This window comes from Salvia miltiorrhiza, chromosome 8 (assembly GCF_028751815.1).
Source record: "Salvia miltiorrhiza cultivar Shanhuang (shh) chromosome 8, IMPLAD_Smil_shh, whole genome shotgun sequence".
Lineage (NCBI taxonomy): Eukaryota > Viridiplantae > Streptophyta > Magnoliopsida > Lamiales > Lamiaceae > Salvia > Salvia miltiorrhiza.
The window spans coordinates 8,703,533-8,722,847 of NC_080394.1; the positions used below are offsets into that span (position 1 = coordinate 8,703,533).

The 19,315-nt window shown below is 37.0% G+C and overlaps 1 non-coding gene across 1 annotated transcript; it reads left to right on the forward strand.

Annotated features, from left to right (window-relative positions):
• Positions 1 to 13,326: 13,326 nt before the first annotated feature.
• Positions 13,327 to 13,461, forward strand: LOC131002066 (U11 spliceosomal RNA). The gene has a single exon (XR_009094147.1). It is a non-coding gene; the product is annotated as a U11 spliceosomal RNA (small nuclear RNA).
• The last annotated feature ends 5,854 nt before the right edge of the window (positions 13,462 to 19,315 follow it).

Below are 19,315 nucleotides of genomic sequence, written 5' to 3' on the forward strand. Positions count from 1 at the left end.
TATTCAAGAATATCTGATGCCCACCGCAATTGAAATTCTATCTTTGCTACGCCGGGCCGGGGGTATTTTTAATTTTATTATTTGTGATTTTTAGTGTCTTGCTTCACTTGTTCCTATAAAGTGCTAATTAGATTTGGCCCACTTTTGTCGGATCTTAGAAACGACTTTGGACATGAATTTTGTTAGTTTTTTTTTTGAGCAGAAAATGGAGCAACTTTATTGATCCGGTACCAGCAGTACCAAAGAAATACAAAGGGGAGAGAAAAAGATGAGAAAGGGATAACAGAAGACAAACAAAAACATCCGCTCAAGACTCTCCAGGCAAAGCTGCGGTGTACCAACTCCTGAACTCCTCTGTTGATTTCTGCACATTATGGATCGTCATCCAACTCCACAATCTCGACTTAAGCTCAACAATCATCTTGTACGAATTCCACTCGCCAAGTTGGAATTTACACTCATTTCTCACTTTCCAGATACTCCAAATAACTCCAGACCACACACTAAGTAGGAAACGTTTTTCTTTCTTACAACCAAGATTGATGAAGGCGTTAAAGTGGTTTTTTACCTTGCACGGCAGAACCGTTTGCTTGCCAAGCCAAGCCACGACCTCGCTCCACAGTTGATATACCTTATCACAGCTCAAAAACAGGTGGTCTGCCGTCTCGATCGTCGCCTTGCAGAAAACACATAAAGCCTCCTGATGTTGGATGTTCACCTTCCTTTTCAAAAGATTTTCACACGTAGCCATTCGTCCTCTAATAGCTTTCCACGCTGTAGTGATCACTTTTGGTGGTGCCGGGGCTTTCCAGATGATAGCAAGTTCCAGATCACTCCCCCTGATAGAATTTCGGCCATCCGCTGCACTTATAGTTTTGTAGGCGGATTTGACTGTAAATGAGTCATCTTTTGAGGCCTTCCATCTCCATTTATCAGCTTTCCCCTCACAAATTCGGACGTGTTTGATAATATTGACTAGACGCTGCACCTGCTCCTTCTCTCTTTCTAAAAGCTCCCGGTTCCAACTGAAACTCCACACCCACTCTCCCTCCTTCCACTCCCCCATGCTCGAGATTGATCCATTCTGGTTGCTGCTAAGACGATAGAGTCTTGGGAATTGATCGGAGAGTCTACTTTCTCCAATCCACAGGTGGTTCCAAAAGATAAAGCCTGCCCCGTCTCCAACTTGAATTTCCATATTCTCCCTGAGCCATTTCCCGTTCGGGCCCCAGCTCAAACTAAGAACCTTTCTCCACCACCCAGTTTTAGAATCGACACTCCCCTCCATACGAAAACCCCCGTCATCCCAACAGATTTCCCCATGGTTACTCCTAATCACTCGCGCCCAAAGTGACTCTTTTTCCATTAGAAACCGCCAAAGCCATTTAGCCAAAAGTGCCGAATTGAACCATCCCAAATTTTTAAGACCAAGTCCCCCTTCCCCGTGCTCCCAACACAGGTCCTCCCATTTGACCCAACAAATCTTCTTAGTCGCTTCTCCTCCCCCCCAAAGAAACTTGCACATCAGCGATCTAATTGCTGTTAACACATTTTTCGGAATTTTTGAGAAAGAAAGGTGGTAGATAGGGATGGAGAGCAACACCGACCGGAGGAGAGTAACCCTTCCGGCAAACGAGATCTTCCTAGTTTTCCAACCGTTGATCTTTCTTTCCACTTTTTCCACCACGTAAGCCCAGTCCGTCGCCCTTGAGAGATGGCCTCCAACCTTGACTCCGAGGTACTTGACTGGGAGTGAGCTAACACGGCATTTAAGATGATCTGCCATAACTGATTTCTCTTCATTTTTGATGTTGATTCCGAAAAAACAACTTTTGTCAAAGTTCACTGTCAAACCCGAAAGCACCTCAAAAATCTTGAGAATACTCCTAATAGCTCGGGCATTTTCAACCTTCTCTGAGACGAGGAAAATGGTGTCATCAGCGTATTGGAGATGTGATACGCGAAGTTCCCCATTTCCGACTTTGAAGGGTTCGAGTAAACCCCTCTGCACTGCTCTTTCCGTGAGGATATTCAGCCCCTCTGCCACGATTAGGAAAAGGAAAGGTGACAGCGGGTCACCTTGACGAATCCCACGTTCCAGCTGGAATTCCCCGGAGGGGCTCCCGTTTACAAGGACATTAGTAGTCGCCGAGCGAAGACACCCTGAAATCCACCTTCTCCATCTGTGACTGAAATTCATCATCTCCATCATATTGTCCAAAAAATCCCAGTCCACCGTATCGTATGCTTTGGCGAAATCAGCTTTGAACATGGCAAGACCTCTTCTCTTTTTCTTTGCGGCCTCAATCAGTTCATTCAGCACCACCACGCCATCGAGGATGTACCTTCCTTCCACAAAAGCACTTTGGGGCTCCGAAATAATATCCTTCAGTACTTGCTTCAATCTCCCTGCAAGAATTTTAGCAATCACCTTATAAAGACAGCTAATAAGTGAAATGGGTCTGAAGTCGCCAAGATCGGAGGCCGTGGTTTTTTTCGGAATTAAAACCACAAAGGATGGGTTGCTTCCTTTCGCCAGAATTCCATTAGTATGGAACTCCCTCAAAACCGACAGAAGATCACCTTTAATGACCTCCCAACATCTCTTCATAAAGAGGAAATTAAAGCCATCGGGCCCGGGGCTCTTACCACCGTCACAGTTCCACACCGCCTCCTTGATCTCTTCTTCAGAAAAGGAACGATCAAGCCACTCTCTTGCTGAATCTGAAATTTTCCGGTTAACACAATCATCTGGCAACCTAAGGCAAGCTCTGGATCTTTTCCTGAATTGAGAATGAAAATGATCCTTGACAATTCTTTTCACTTCGTTGGGTTCCTGAATCCATGCCCCGTCCATATTAAGCCCCGAAACATTATTCCTCGCTCTTCTGCCATTAATAGCCTTGTGGAAAAGGCTACTATTCAAATCCCCATCCTTAAGCCACCGATTACAAGCCCTTTGAGCGAGAGTACTGTCCCGATGCTGCAGCTGAGTAAGGAGATTTGCTTCCGCTTCACATCTCAAAACAGCCTCTTCCTCTTCCAACCCGAACACATCATCAATAGAGTCCCATTTGAGTATTTCCGTCTTGAGTTTTGAAATATTCTCCTCGACAATCCCGAATCCCGCCTTACTCCAAACCTTGAGATCTTCTTTCAATCTTTTGATTTTCTCTTTAAACACAAAGCAACTTCTTCCAGAAATTCCGATACGTTGCCAAGAGTCTCGAACCACTGTGTCAAAATCCGGATGAGTTGTCCAAGCGTTGAGGAACCTGAAAGGTTTCGGTCCCCAGTCCACCTTATTCGTTTCAAGGAGAATTGGGCAATGGTCTGAAATCGATCGTTGGAGCCCTCTCGCCTTTGTGAAAGCCCAAACTGACAACCATTCTTCATTCACCAAAAATCTGTCCAGTTTAGATTTGCACTTCCCTTGTGGTTGATACCACGTGAAAGTTCTTGCTTGAAGTCTAATTTCTTCCATCTCACTTCTTCTCACGAAAAGGTCGAAACTCTGGATATCTCTAGCTGACACCTGCGTGCCCCTTCCATTTCTTTCGGCCAGGTTTCGAATCGAGTTAAAGTCCCCCCCGAAGCAAACACACAGATCTCTATTTTGCCTCGCAACCAACTCCAGCTTATCCCACAAAAGCTCTCTATCCTGTAAACTTTGGGGAGCGTAAACATTAACCAAACAACATCGAAAATTCCCATCTTTCCACACCCCATTGACGATCACCGCTCCCGGCGTATCCCACTGACTTGAGCTCGAGAATTTAGAAGCATTCCAAATGGTAAGAATTCCCCCCGACCTGCCTTCAGCATTGCGAAATGCGTATCCAAAGTCATCGGAACCCCATATAGTATTGAATTCCACATCCCCCATTTTTTCCAATTTTGTTTCTTGGATGAAACACACATCGATCTCCTGTTTATGAATCAACTCTCTCACTTCCCTTTTTTTAACTCTACTTCCCAGCCCTCTGATATTAAAAGACATCAACTTCATAAGGAAATTGTTACCTGTTTCTCCCCGGCACCATCGATCTTCTCAGCCTCACCCAACTCTTTCGCCATCTCCAGATCACCAACAGAAGAAGAAAGGCCAAGTTTTTTCCCGAAATCCCATATTCTCGTCCCTTCCTCCACCAGAATTTGGTTAACTTCTGCAGAAACCTCCTGAGAAATCGGAGCCTTACTTGGGAAAACCTCCCTCTCCTCGTCTCCTTCACCCCCGCTAGATAACAGGAGAGATTTCTCCTTCCCTGCAATCCCTTTCCTCGAAAGCATGTTGGTTGAGTGAGGTTTCTTGATTCTATTTTGCAGCAGGCGATTAAGCCCAAATTTGATTGGAATGTCTCCGCCAAGTCTTTTCCTCCTCTGTTTTTGTCTTCTCTTTTCTCCCTTTGCCTGTCGTTGTGTCTGCTCCTCTGGGTTAACCTGACCTAAGTCGTTATTCGAAAGAGGTTGGCAGTAGAATGGGCCGCGTTCCACAATGCAGTTGGGCCCATTTTTCTCTCCAGTTCCAGCTGACCCAGTCTCTTTACAAAAAAGGTCAGGTCCGCACACAATCTCCTTACCGTTGGGTCCAAAACAAAAAGAGCTGGGTATAGGGCCCAGAATGCTTTGGGTGCATCCCTCTGAAGGCCCATTAGGGCAAGACTGCTCCGCAACTACGTGGGAACCATCCGGATATTCACTCTGCCTCGAAACCTTTCGAAGTGGGTCCCTAGAGCCGTAACTACCTTGGGCTTCCTCTTCTGATTCCTGCCGATCCCATGATTGCACCTCCACCGCATGCAAACAATCATTTTCGGGAGTTGGGACTGCGGCTGTATCCTTGGCAGAAATCGAGGGGTCTCGCAATTGCATTGGTCTTGGGCCTGCCACACCACTGCTTTGCATGGAAGGTAACTCTCCGATGATCTGAGCCGCTGCCGGAAGGACCGAGCCACCCTCCCCCTCCTCATCGTCAAAGAAGCTCTCTTCTTCAGAGGAGAATTCCTCTTCCCGAGGCCGCAAAAAACCAGACACAAGAAGCTCGTCAATCTCCTCCACCCGAATCTTGAAATGAGCTCCATCGATCTTGCATTCGAAGGTCTTATTGATCTGGGCAATGCCTGTTGATATTTGAATAAGTGCCATGTCCAAACGTTCCTTCGACTTTGTGTGTTCATGGATCTTAATAACCATCCCCAAGCGAGCCCCAAAAGCTTCAAAAAATCTGGAATTCCAAGCTTGTAGTGGCACACCGAGCCATTTGGTCCACACCATTCTTTGCGTATTGAAATCCACGTATGTCCACGGCCGGAGCCATTCGAACCAGAACCCGGCCCATTCGTCGAGATCCTTCAGAGCTTCTTCCACAGGGGCGTCACTCACACTTTCAATAAGTGTAAGATTTCCCCCCATATGAGTAACTTTCAGATGCTCTGCACATTCACTAAGAATTTCCTCACCAAATTCATCCCAAAAGAAATCCGTCTTGATGTAACCTGTGTATGCTCTGTGGAGCCAAGCCGATTCCTCAACAGTTGACTGGAACTCAAAGATCTCACCCGGGGGACAAGAAAACCCCGAGTTTGTCCTCCTGAGAACCTCCGCGTAGGAGTTGCCTTCATCTCTTTTCCCCGTCGCGAGTTCTGATCTTTTCGCGATTCTAGGACCCTGTGAGACCTTACTCTTCGGCGATGGGAGCCCATTCTCATTCGGATGTGTCCCTCCATTCAGAGCAACTTCCTCCTTTTTTTGCCTTTCAAACCTAGGGATGTAAGCCCTAATCTTGTAGCTTCCAATCCAGGTGTTGTTCAGTTCTTCCAGAGTCCAATTCGAATCCAGCCCCTTCTCAAACCGAACGAAGCCGAAGGGTTTACCCTTGATGTCTCTCTTCCTTGGACAAAACACATCCAAGACTTTACCGATTCTGTTGAAGCTTTTCTCCAAGGTCTGTTTCCATGTGCCTTCCGGAAAATTGTTGAAAAAGAAGGTGATTGAGTTCTCAACGTTCCCCTTCTCATGCTGCTTGACTTGGTTCTCTGATCTGAGCTCGAACTTTGTTTTGGATCTCTCCCCTCTCCTCCTCACCTCCCTCCAAACACCTCCCTCCATTTTACTAAGATGAAACTCAATTATTTAGAGATACGCAAAAAGATTGAAGTCTGGGGCATTTACTCAAACAGGTTCTGTGCTTGGCGCTTTGGTTTTCTTCTTGTCTCTTGCTGCTGTTGGGTCTTGTTTGCGGCATCTCGGCTTTCAAGGTCCCGGTGCGCTCGGCCTTGGGTCACGCCGGGTGCATCTGTGTTGGTAGTTTTCCTCCGGTGTCTCGATCGGGTTCTGCCTCTGAGAAATGGCCGAATCTGAATCCAAATTTCCGCTGTTGCTGCTTCTCGTGAGATAAGAGAATTTTGCCAAGGAATAAGTCAGATTCAGATCTCTCTCTGCTTGCAGGCTGCGTGCTGATCGTCTCTCTGCGGTGGCTGTGTGTGTGTCGATCGCCTCTCTGCTGCTGCTGCTCGGAGGCAGCGGAAAGAATCAGGTGTCGGGGCGGCGAGGCTCAGAGGTGCGGCGGCTCGACGACTGTAGTCTCAGGCTCAGAGATGGCGTGCAGATCGGTGGCCGACTGCGTGCAGATCTGTAGCCGGTTGCGAGCAACGCCGGATTGGTGGCAGATCGGCGAAGGCGGGGTGGTCAAAACGTCAAGACATAATATCGAGGTGGCAGATCGGCGAAGGCGGGGTGGCAGATCGGCGAAGGCTCTAATCATCTGCTCTCAAACACAATCCCAACCCAGAATTTCTTGATCCACAAAAAGCTTACGGAATCAGCTTGTTGAGAAGAAATGGCGGATCAGTTGACGGACGATCAGATCTCTGAGTTCAAGGAGGCCTTCAGCCTCTTCGATAAGGATGGCGATGGTCCTCTCTCTCTCTCTCTCTCTCTCTCTCAGTTTCATGTGATTAATTATCTATGTTTTTGTTAGTTTTGAAACTAGTATTAGTGAAAGATTATTAGTATGATTTTGGTGGATGATACACAGAATAATTCGAATTAGCGTTATATATGGATTTAAAGTGTATAAACCATGCATGAAGGGTCTAAATTTCCACAATTATTTATGCATCCTTTACCAATCATAATCATGCCTATTACATTGCTTGAAATTGAGCCAATCATAAACGATGTGGTTTCTTAACCATTAAGATAATTATTTGAAATTATGATATTTGCATCCATCGCTTATGGGCTGACAATTTAAAATACAGCTCTAAAATTCCATGTTAATTTAGTCGAGTGTGAAAATGTAAATTCAAAATAATTTGTATGGAGCAGAAAGAACTTGATAGTAAAATGCGATTTCGAATACGATATAATTACTCGAAATTAAGGCCGTAGGTTATTAGGCGTAATTTTTTAAATAGAAATAACCGAAAGCGCAAGCTCATTAGCTAGACATTTTTCATACCTAGCTAATGATAAGTACTATCCCATTTTTCGTATTTCATTTCATGACATTACACAACATATACTTTTTTTTACCGTACAAGTTTATTATTCGTGATTTTGGACTTAATTAATGATATTATTATTTAAAATTTGACTAATGTCCAAGGGATTCCTCATTGCTCATAGTACGTTGCATGACCACTTTGATGCAAATTAAATTTGTGCGGTCCTTATAAGTTATAAGCATAAATTTCAATTTTCAAATGCTTACGATATGTTGTTTAATTTAGACAATGCTTACGTCAGAGAATATTGTACTAGTCATATTATCAACAATACTTGGCTCGATCCGTTAATTTATATTTCAATATACAAATGCAGAAAGGAGTTCAAATAAAAAGCATCTTATTAGGAGAATGTGAGAAGTATTGTATATAATGCATAAAGTATACTTGCACGAAATATTCAAAATACTCCCTCAGTACTCCATATTCATACATATTTTTTCTTTTTGGTACGTTTCCCAAATTTACACATACTCTATTTTTGGACACTACTTCACACATAGTTCTTTGTAATTTTTGTTGCATTTCTCGACGCATGTATTTGCATGTGTTCGAGTCCTAGAGGAGCGAAAATTTTATCAATTAATTAAATACTGGCTGTTATATAGTAAAATAGGAAGGATAAATTTTACCGTTCGATTATTGTCTTATTACCTGCAAAAGTTCGTCGGAGAGAGAGAACTGCACGAATGAAAGTAATAAACAAAGAGTGATATTTTTTAATGAGAGAAAACATGTGTTACAAATTGGAAAATGAGCTATTTATAAGATACATGAACGGAGAGATAATATGGTCATTTTCTAGCTATATCACGTACTCCTCATGCAAAGTAACGATATCTGCATAAGTGGCTTGTCAGCTTTTTTCGGGACTTTATACTCTTCTGACATCAATGACAAATGGGCAAGGGTGTACTGCTCCACGGTTGGAATATTTCCCGCGCCATAGAACCAACTATGCACCCCTGTAACAAATAGCCTGGGGTCTTTTGTAGCTCCAACCCTAAAAAATATTATCTTTTAAGATTCCCCTAATATCTAGTACACATGTGTGGCGATCCTAATTTATGCGTATTTAATTTATTCCACATCACTGTTATTCAGTCATTATAAATAAATTATACAAAATTGCATACTATTGATTTATGCATTATTCTAATATCACAAAAATTAGCATTTTCACTGCAATTTAACTTATATATAAATAAACAATAATGCATCAAATAATATGATACTAGTACTCATCACAAACGAGATAAACAACATAAGGCATCGAATCTCTAAACAAATTGATCAAAAAAGAGTTTATTAAAATCCTTACGTGTCCCTATAATTTTTTTTTTACTCAATAAGTGGGCATTTTTAACTTTTGCTCTATAAAAATTCTCATATATTGGAGACAAGCACAACTAAGCATTTAATTAATGTGATTTTTTTTCATTCAACCACCCTTTTCTTTTCCAGATAGAGCGATCGACCCTTTCTTTCTTAATTGGAATACGATCAATATATAAATTCAAACATATCACTTCCTCTTATAACACATTCCAAAATTAGTACATTCCTGTTTGACTTAAATCAATCTTATCAATCACTTCGTCCAACTGAAACAAAATACTCTATCCTGATTCCTCCCAAAAACATACGGCTATGAGATAACGAGTTTTAAAAAATGAGTGTATTGTAAATGAAAAAAAAAATAAAAATTACTCCATCCGTCTCATTGTATGTGAGACCTTTTTTTTGTACGGAAAATAAGAAACGTGCATTTTGTTTTAGGTGAAAAAGTGAAAATGTGTTTAAAGGGTAAAATCTTTACCAAAAAAGGAAAGAGTCTCACTTACAGTGGGACACCTTAAATAGAAAGAGTCTCAGATACAATGGGACGTAGGGAGTACTTTATAATTAGTAGGGATAAAAAAAATAAAAGAAATGTAATGGGGTATTATTCGATAAAAATAAAAATGCATGTTTTAAAAGACAACATAAAATGACAAAATGAGTGTTTTTCTGAGACAGGGGAAATACAGAAAATGCAATCCAAAAAGTTAATTATTTGCAAATAAGGCTTACTGCCTTCGTCCACGAAAGAACTTTCTAAATTTTCTCTTTGGACGTCCACAAAAGAACTTCTTACCTAATTTTCGACTATACCCCACCACTTACTTTTCACTTTTCACTTTTCACCACTCTCAATACTAATTATAACATCTTTTCATCACTCCCAATTACTTAATAACTTTTTCTCACACTTAACAACTCTTTTCTTAAAATTTATGTCATTCCCTCCTAAGAAATTCTTTCGTGGACAGAGAGAGTATAAAATAGTGCACATATAGATAGTTACTTGACCTAATTAAAAAAAATAAAAATGAATGATAGATTATTTATTAAAAATGATGCACGTATAAATAGTTACTCCACTTGTCTGACATAAGCATAACATTTTGGTTGGATATGAATTTTAATAAAATAAGTAGTTAATGAATGTATTTTTAATAGATAAAGAGTCTCATCATGTATAAAATAAGTGGTTGAAGTTGAATTAAGTTTGAGCCAAAATTGATTTTTTGTTATAAGTAAAGGTATTTGTGAGAGTAAAGTAAAAGGTTAGATGGTGGGACCTCTCCTAAAAATAAAAGTGTTATATGTTTTTGGTGGACAAAGAGAGTATTAACTAGTACAACGCTTCCCGTATAATGTATTATTGTAAACTTAAAATTATTTGTATAATTACAAAGAATTTTAGAATCTATTGCCTTGGTAAAATAATAATCAAATGTGACAGTTTTGAAAAGAATAATACTTCATTCGTTCCATTATTTAAGACACACTTTTATTTTGGAGTTGTCTCATATAACAAGACACATTTCTATTATAAGTTAAAATTAATATTTACTTAACATTAAGTTAATTACTTAATTAACTCTCCTGTTTCTCTCATGTTTCAACTCTCTTTGTGTTCTCTTTTTGGTACCGCTGGTACCTGGTTTCAATGAAAGCTTTATCCCTTTTTTCTGCTAAAAAAAAAGTTAATTACTTAATTAATTAGACTATAAATAGTCAAACCCTTAAATTTTCCTTTCATTTCTCACCCTCTCTACCCCACTCTCTCTTGACTACGCAGCCATACTCTGTCAAATGCTAATCTTCCGCCATCCCTTGTAAATCCGTCGATCCCCGCTCATCTTTATTCTTCGGCCCCTTTGTGTCGCCGTGATGAGTGATGAATTGGGGTGGAAGACCTATATGAGTGGTGGACGTCGTATACCACCAAATAATTCCTGCAATAGCTAAGAATTAGAATAGTTTAGTAGCAAGTAGGGTCGAACCACAGAGAACGGGTAATTGCAATCAATTTCCTAAATATCTGAGTTGGTGTAGCCACCACGCCTTAAATTGAGAGAAATATTAATTAATTAAGGAAGCAAATAAATCAAATAGAGAATTACTAAAATTCAATCAAGAAAGGTAACTCGGCTCGAATAAATCCATACCAATTCAATAACTCTGATCATCGACGCAAAGATAAATTAACCCCAATCAACCAATCAGTTATAGGATCCCGTGAACGCACTGACATACCTCAATTCCTACTTATTGTGTCGATAGACAGCTATAGACGTCAGACCTGCCTATTTCCCTCTTCAAAATATAACCTATATGGAGACGTCAGGCCTAGATTTAATATTCTAATTGCATTAAGATGAAGGAACTCAATTTAGACAAATTACTCAAGAACACAATTAATAATTCGTCTACCAATTTATTCCTACTACGAACATGGTAGCTTTATCACTAATCAGCCTTATTCCAACAATTTCGATTGAAGATGCCAATTGACTGTAATCCAATTAAATCTAAGTTGACCAGGCTTAAATTAAATCATAATTATCTTTAAACACAAGGAATAAATAGGAATTAATTATATGTTCAATTAGATTTCACAGATATTAAATCAGTACTTCATTATTATCACCGAATTAAATATTTAACTATTCATAATTAAACTAAGAGCAATCAAATAAATAAAATCAAACATAAAATAACCAAACACAAAATTAACGAATGAATTGCAATCAAAGAAAACAACGGAAATTATGCTAAGCAAATTAAATGAAATTGATATAGCAATGTAACCACAATTGAAAACAAGTCTTCTGCCGCAACTTGGTTCCAGCCGCCACTTTCCAAGTCAAAAGCAAAAAGAGAATTAAATTGATCAAACTAAAACCTTGAGTATTCCTAACGTATAGCACTAAGAATTGAATTTAAAACCTCACTTCTATCTACTCACTAGCGGCTGTCTTTAAGTTGGAGCAAAATATATATGGGATTAAAATCCCTAAGGTGCCGGTCACCCCTATAAAATGGGCCTCTCGGCCCTTACAAAAGTAAAGCCCCAAAATATACTCCTTCTATCTCAGTCCAATAGATTCACTTTTTTTACTTTTTAGTAGGAAAGTGGTAGTAAAGTGGTGTGATTCACACCAATTAAGTACAACTTTTTTACCTAAAAAAGAAAATGAGCTTATTGGAGTGGGACGGAGGGAGTAATTAACACTAGAGTTTTAGGCCTAATTAAAATTCGAATAATTAATCCAAGCCCAATCTCTAATCATCTCTTCAAAATCATCCAACTTCATCCAAAATTCTCGACTTTCATCATCTTCTGCCATCTTAATTCTCCATCCTCACAATTCTTGTGCCAAAACACCACAAATTTTTTGGGACGTTCCATTGTAAGTGGTTTGTTTTCCCAAATAGAAAAATTTAATCCTTAAAAAAGTGTAGGCCTACCACTTTTAATCAATTTACACATTTTTCTTAATTCTCGTGTTCAAAAGTTTTGAGTTACTTATAGTGAAACGAATGAAATATTTTATAATTTTAAAATTAATTAAATCGATTAATCGAATATATTCAATTGGTAATTAAATATATTCAAAAACCAAAAAATTTCAATGTTTATATCAGATAACCAACAAATTTTGGATTGGATTCGATTGAAATATAATTGGTACTCGATATCTAAATAAAGAGGCGTGATAATAATTGTATAGGGAGTTTTGAGTATATTCTGGTTATAGAGTGTAATTAAAATCTTGGTCGACGAGAGAAATCTACATGCATCTTTGGCAAAATCGGTTGAGAAACGTGCAACAGGAAGCAAGTAGGGGAGGGGGGCCCACTCGGGACAAGTTGGTCGGTGAGCAGGGGCCCACCGGATAATCGGAGGGCGTATACGTGGCGTTTGTGCCGCGGGCAGATGACGAATAATTCAGTTTACGAGGAGGAAGAAGAACACTGTCCAAATCAATCGCAATCATCACTTCCTTAGTGCGTGGGTCCCACTTTTGTTTCTTCCTCGCAGTTTTCTCCCATCCGAAGTAAGGAATCATCTTCCTGTCCTATGATATTACGGTGCGCCCGCTCGCATCCGAGCCCCGCTGGACGCTACGTACATCCGATTGCAGGATAGTAATTCTCTGCGATTAAAACCAACTTGACTAGAGTAAGCTTCACGCCACATCTAACTAATTTGGCTTATTATGTCTTCTCTCATCTATGCCCTTATTTGATTAATTAATTAATTCACTGCCACCGCACTTTAATAGTTGGGGAATACAAACAATCGACTATCCATAATTTTGAAATCAAACATCCCATAGCCAAATATAATTAACAGATAATAAGTGAAATGACAGAGATTTTCGGACAAATCGAATAGTAACATTAGGAGTGGATCGATATAAGTAGGAGAACATTTCTTAAAATTTTGTATACCTTAATTGCAGTATGAAGAATATATAATATTTAAAAGGGTCGGTTGGCTAAATATGCCACGCTAGCCCTAGCTCGGTTACTGCTGTATGAAAATCAAGACATATGGCCGACAAAATTTTTGAAGAATATATAATATTTTTATGAGTGAATTTTATAAATGTTTAAATTAAAATAATAAAATTAAAAAGTATCCATTAATATAAAACCTTGAAAAAATAGCTACATTTACCATATTATCCTTTTAATCACTTTCAATTTGCTTTCATATTATCCTTCATATTATCTTTTTCATTTTTTTTCACCTATCCACAAAACACTACTTTATTAATTACCGTGCCAAAAAAAAGTCTCAAAATAACCGGAACGGAGAGAGTACTTATTTATGCCTCAAACAATTGTTGCCGTTCTTCTTCCACCTCCTCCTCCGACCCTCTTCTTCTTTTCATTTTTTTTTTGAAACGCTTCTTTTCATTTTTCATTTTATTTTTTACTTCCATTTTTATTTTTGAAGTTCAAAATACTTATATGCCGTCGTACCATATCTGATTTGGCGTGGCGATGTGCTGACGTGGAAAATAAGTGAGTTGGTTGAGTAATAGTAGTCATTAGAATGAGATGAAATGACATAAAGTTATTTGATTAAATTTTTATTGTTTTTGGACACATGGGAAGAATGATGGTGGACATTACATGTGATGAATGCTGGGGCTATTCTCAATTGGGACAAGAGATGGAGATATAAGTCCCCTTGGGATGGCCTAGTGGTTGGGGTGGTTGCCTGTTGTCCAAGAGGTCACAGGTTCGAGTACTCTCGGCCACAATAACCACTAGGTGGGGTGTGTGTGGTTTGTTTTATTTATAATGTAATTTCATCAAAAAAAAAAAAGATGGAGATATATATATATATACACACACCACTTGTGATTTCTTTTATTTACATACATAAATAACAAATATTATGGCTAAGATGTTGTGACATCATTCCATTACCAATATAATTGTTGCACTCCAAGTTTTGGGTTATGTGATAGGCTGGCCATCAGGCCATGTAGTATATGCCGTGCTAACCTATCTTTAATTTTGTATTTTGCATATTATAAATGTATAAGTATAAAATTTTGGATTCTCTTTATACTCCCTATATATATGTGTGTGTTATTGTTTTGGTCATGTTTACGGGACTCAATATTCAGATTTTGCAAAGTCTTAGTTTTTGCATGATACTGGAAGGTAAAACTATAGGGTGGGCACTCTCGCCATTCTTATAAATTAATAACGATTAGAGATAATTAGAAGTTAAATAAAGGGCAGTTAAGACTTCAATTATAAATTATCTTTAAAAAAAAGACTTTAATTATAAATTTATTGTTATACAATTAGGTTCATTAATCTATAATTAAAGATTAACTAGCATTTACGCCAGTATAATGTATAGAAAATATTTACTGCTTATATTTCATTTTATATGTAAAATAAATAATAACTCAATTAACATATTAAAAATGTATATTTAAAGCACCATGTACGAGATATAATATTCATTGTATTTTGAACAAATCAAACCAAGATCAAACGACCAAAAATTGTTACAGTTATGTTTTTATTTACGTAGTAATAATAATAATAATAATAATAATAATAATAATAATAATAATAATAATAATAATAATAATAAGATTATTTTATAAATTTTAAAATTGGTTATCCTGACATGGCAGACCAAACCAACAAGATAGAGGTGCCAAAAATGAATATATTATTTTTTCATAAATGTAGTATTGCAAGAATGAATTTAAGGTCCTGTTAAATATCATGTTGAGTGTTTTCTAGAGAGATTTAGGTATTAATCTTTAAAAAAAAAAACATTTCTATATATACATTAAAAGTCAATATGTATTAAAAGCCCAAGTCATATGCGAAAAAGTAGAAGTGGAGAAAAGAAAAGCATTGCACTTTTATATATTGGGCCATATAAAATCTGAATGCTGACTGATAATTGGGCTGGAATGAAGCCCATTTCTTCCTTTACCACATCACTCAAGATATGATGATGAATGAATGAATGAATATGAGATTGTTTTGTTGATGCTTGGTAAGGCAACCGACTACTGCAATTGAATCAAGCTCTGGAGAGAGAGAGAGAGAGAGTGGAAGAAACTTTGGAGATTGTTCAATGAATCAATGCCCATCTTCTGCAACTCAAACCTAACATTAATCTCGTCAATACATACAAATATACAATCACCCAAAATAGAGGCCTAACCCAAGTGGTCCAGCTTTTGGGCCAAAAAAATTGGGATGTCTCAAGGCACTTAATAAATTTTATAATTTGAATAATTTTTTCTTTGATTCGTATCAGGTTTTGCTCCTTGTTCTGAATATCTACATGAAATGTGCAAACATTGTTGCTTGCGGTACAACATGTTATTGCATAAAGTCCAATGCGCAGATGTCGTACTTTTGATGCTTGTGCTAGTTTTTATAAACTATATGTAACATCAATTTTGGTGAACAAAATTGATAAACAATAATTGCAGTACCCCATATTGTCTCTATATATGTAACACCCCACATGATTGTATTTATTCAGCCGACATTTACAAGACTACAAATCGAGTGTTTTAAATAACTTCCATATTTCTACTTTCAGAAGTTCAGTTTTCATTTTATGTGCTCAACCACTAGCAGATAAAAATTTCATTTCATACAATGGTTTTGGAATATTCATCCAGATAATATTTTATTGCATTCAAAGCTTATAAAATATCGTGTTTGACTTTAATCTTTAATGAAATTAACCGGAACTCGAAAAAAAATACTCCTTGTTCAATTAACTATTCTCAGTTCAATCTCCTCTGCGTGCGGATAATTTTTCATTTTCATGTGGGTAATAGTCCGCTTATAAAGAATAATTTTTCCACCTTTATATGGTGTATAGGTCCCACCTGCGTGCGTGTTTGTTTATTTATATGATTATATAATAAATGTTTCTTATAATTCTATAAAATAAAATAAAAATTAACTATCCTAAAAAAGTTATGTCTATATATTTAAAATCTTGATTCTAACTCTAACTTAAAATCAAAACTAATAACTCGATTGTAAAAATACTGACATCAAATATTGATTTAATACTACGGTGAGATTGTCCTTAAGGGGACATCTAATAAGTGTAGATTTCAATATGTAAACAACAAAGTTTGGATTTCAAACCCCATCATCTTCCTTCCATGAAAAAAAGCACTACCGTGAAATTGATGTAGCATCAATTACATTAGAAAAATTATAAAATTTAATGATTATATTGGAATAAATTATGAGATTGATGTGACATCAATTCCATTAAAAAATTGAATTTTTTCTATTCACAAAATTTTGTCATAATTTTTTTATTTGGTTCATCCATAAAAAAATTATAGCTGATCTTGAATACAAGTGAATTGCATAGTACAACCAGATTGCATCCTAACCCGCATCTTAACCCGAACCCGCATCCAGATCTGAATCGTATAAATGACATTATTCGATTATATAAATGATATTGTCTTTAATTGACATTATTCGGTTATACAAATGATACTGCGTGTGTATAATTGACACTATTCAGTTATACAAATGACATTAACAGTGTTAACGACATTATTCGATTATACAAATGACACTGCCTATAATTGACATTATTCAGTTATACAAATGATATTATAATGTTTTAAAATGTTATAGTGTCATTTGTATAGCCGAATAATGTCAATTATATAGACAATGTCATTTATATAACTGAATAGTGTCAATTATAGGCAGTGTCATTTGTATAACCGAATAGTATCATTACATGATTTGGGTAAGGATGCGGGTAGGGTATAACCCGGTTATATCCAAGCTTTTGCGAAAAAATTATTGTTAGAGTTATTTTAACTCTAATAATTATTTATTTACTTGTTAAATAAATTCCTTGGTTTAATCTCCTTCATTAATTAATTTAAAAGAATTAATAAGGTAAATATCAGTTTTTGGCCCATCGTTTGAGCGTTTTCTCAAAAATATCCCACCCTAAGTATAATTACAAAATAATACCTATCGTTTCATTTTTTTCTTATTTATGGCCCGCAAAAATTTTCCGACGACCGGTATTTGACGTGTTCCGGCCAAGTGCCATGTCATTAGTACACGTCAGCATAAAAACAAAAAAACAAAAAAAAACTTAACATCAATTTTTGGCCCATCGTTTGAGCGTTTTCTCAAATATATCCCACCCTAATCATATTTACAAAACAATACCCATCGTTTCATTTTTCTCTTATTTGTGACCCGCAAAAGTAGTTCAGCGACCGGTATTTGACGTGTTCCACCATTTGACGTTTCATTAGTATTACATGCACTAATATAAATAAGAATCATCGATATTGTTGTTATTGTGGTTGTATCACTCTGTGGATAATAATATGTGTGTTTGTGATATTTTTCTATAGTTTAAGCGACTTGCCATCATCATTTCATGACTTCCAAAAACTTAAGCTATCTGTTTTACCCGATCTTGAGCCCTCAGTCTTACCTGCTATTTTGACAGATTTGTCCTGGAGTGAGAGATTCATGTACTGTTCTCTCATTAATTTTTCTTAAAATTGTTATAAATTTTATTTGTTGTTGAGATGTGGAGTGTAATTTCTATAAATGATCTAGGTCAAATACTATCAAATGATGGTACACGTCAAATACCGGTAGCCGGATTGTTTTTGCGGGTCACAAATAAGAAAAAAAAAATGAAACGATGTGTACTGTTATATAAATATGATTAGGGTGGGATATATTTGAAAAAACACCCAAATGATGAGCCAAAAACTGATGTTAAATTTTTTTCTTTTATTTTTGTAATGCTGACGTGTACTAATGACATGGCACTTGATCGAAACACGTCAAATACCGGTCATTGAAATTTTTTTGCGGGTCATAAATAAGAAAAAAAAAATGAAACGATGGGCATTGATTTGTAATTATGCTTAGGGTGAGATATTTTTTAAAAAACGCCCAAATGATAGGCCAAAAACTGATATTTACTCGAATTAATATGTTCGTATATTTATGTATACTCAAATATCCTATAGTATGGAGGAAAAATAATAAAATCTACATTGATTTAATTGAGACATTTCATATACTAAGTATGGAAAAGAAGATTAAGTTAAAGACTCAGTCAAGATAAGAATCGGCAGCCAAAGATTGAAGGTGAAGAAAAGAAGACTTGGTATTCCTTAAATTTATGAATATTGGTTAAATCTCTTAACCAACATCTAAACTTTAGCTCCAAGTTTGACCTAGAAGCCACGTCATATACAATGATCTTAGCCACATTTTTTTTGTCCATCAAACATATATTGAATTTATAAATAGGGGCAAAATTCACTGCATTCGGCACTAGTTCATTCAAGCAAAAAATACAAGTGCGGGAGCTCGAAGCTAATGTTCAAACATCTGGCATGACATTTAATTCAAAACACACATTAAGTGTGAGACTCGTGTATCTTACAATCCTTGAGTGGGCGACTCATTTGTTAGGTCTAGTCGATAGGTTTGTATGTTAGACATTCATAGTTTAGCTTCATTAAAAGTCTAATTGTTGATTTGATTAGAAGTGATTTCTTTTCTTTTCAACTCCACTCAATTAGAGGGATTCTATTGACCGGTTCATGTATCTTCATTGTAAAAGAGATTTTCACAGTGAACATACGTTGGAATTAATTAACATTGCAGCATAGAAAACAATCCATTGTGTATACTTTACTTTTTCGTTGCATTTACGCTTTTCTACATATTGTTGAGTGAATTATTCGATCATTCTACCCAACATATCCGGGTTTGCGAAAACAACAAACTTTCAACGATCACTTTCATTTATAATAATAGAGTTCACACAACTATGCTAACATTTAAAATGGGACTTTTACTCAACTCACAATTTCACTCGTATTTTATTAAAATTCGCGCCATCCATAATATGACAATTTTTTATGGATTAATAAAGT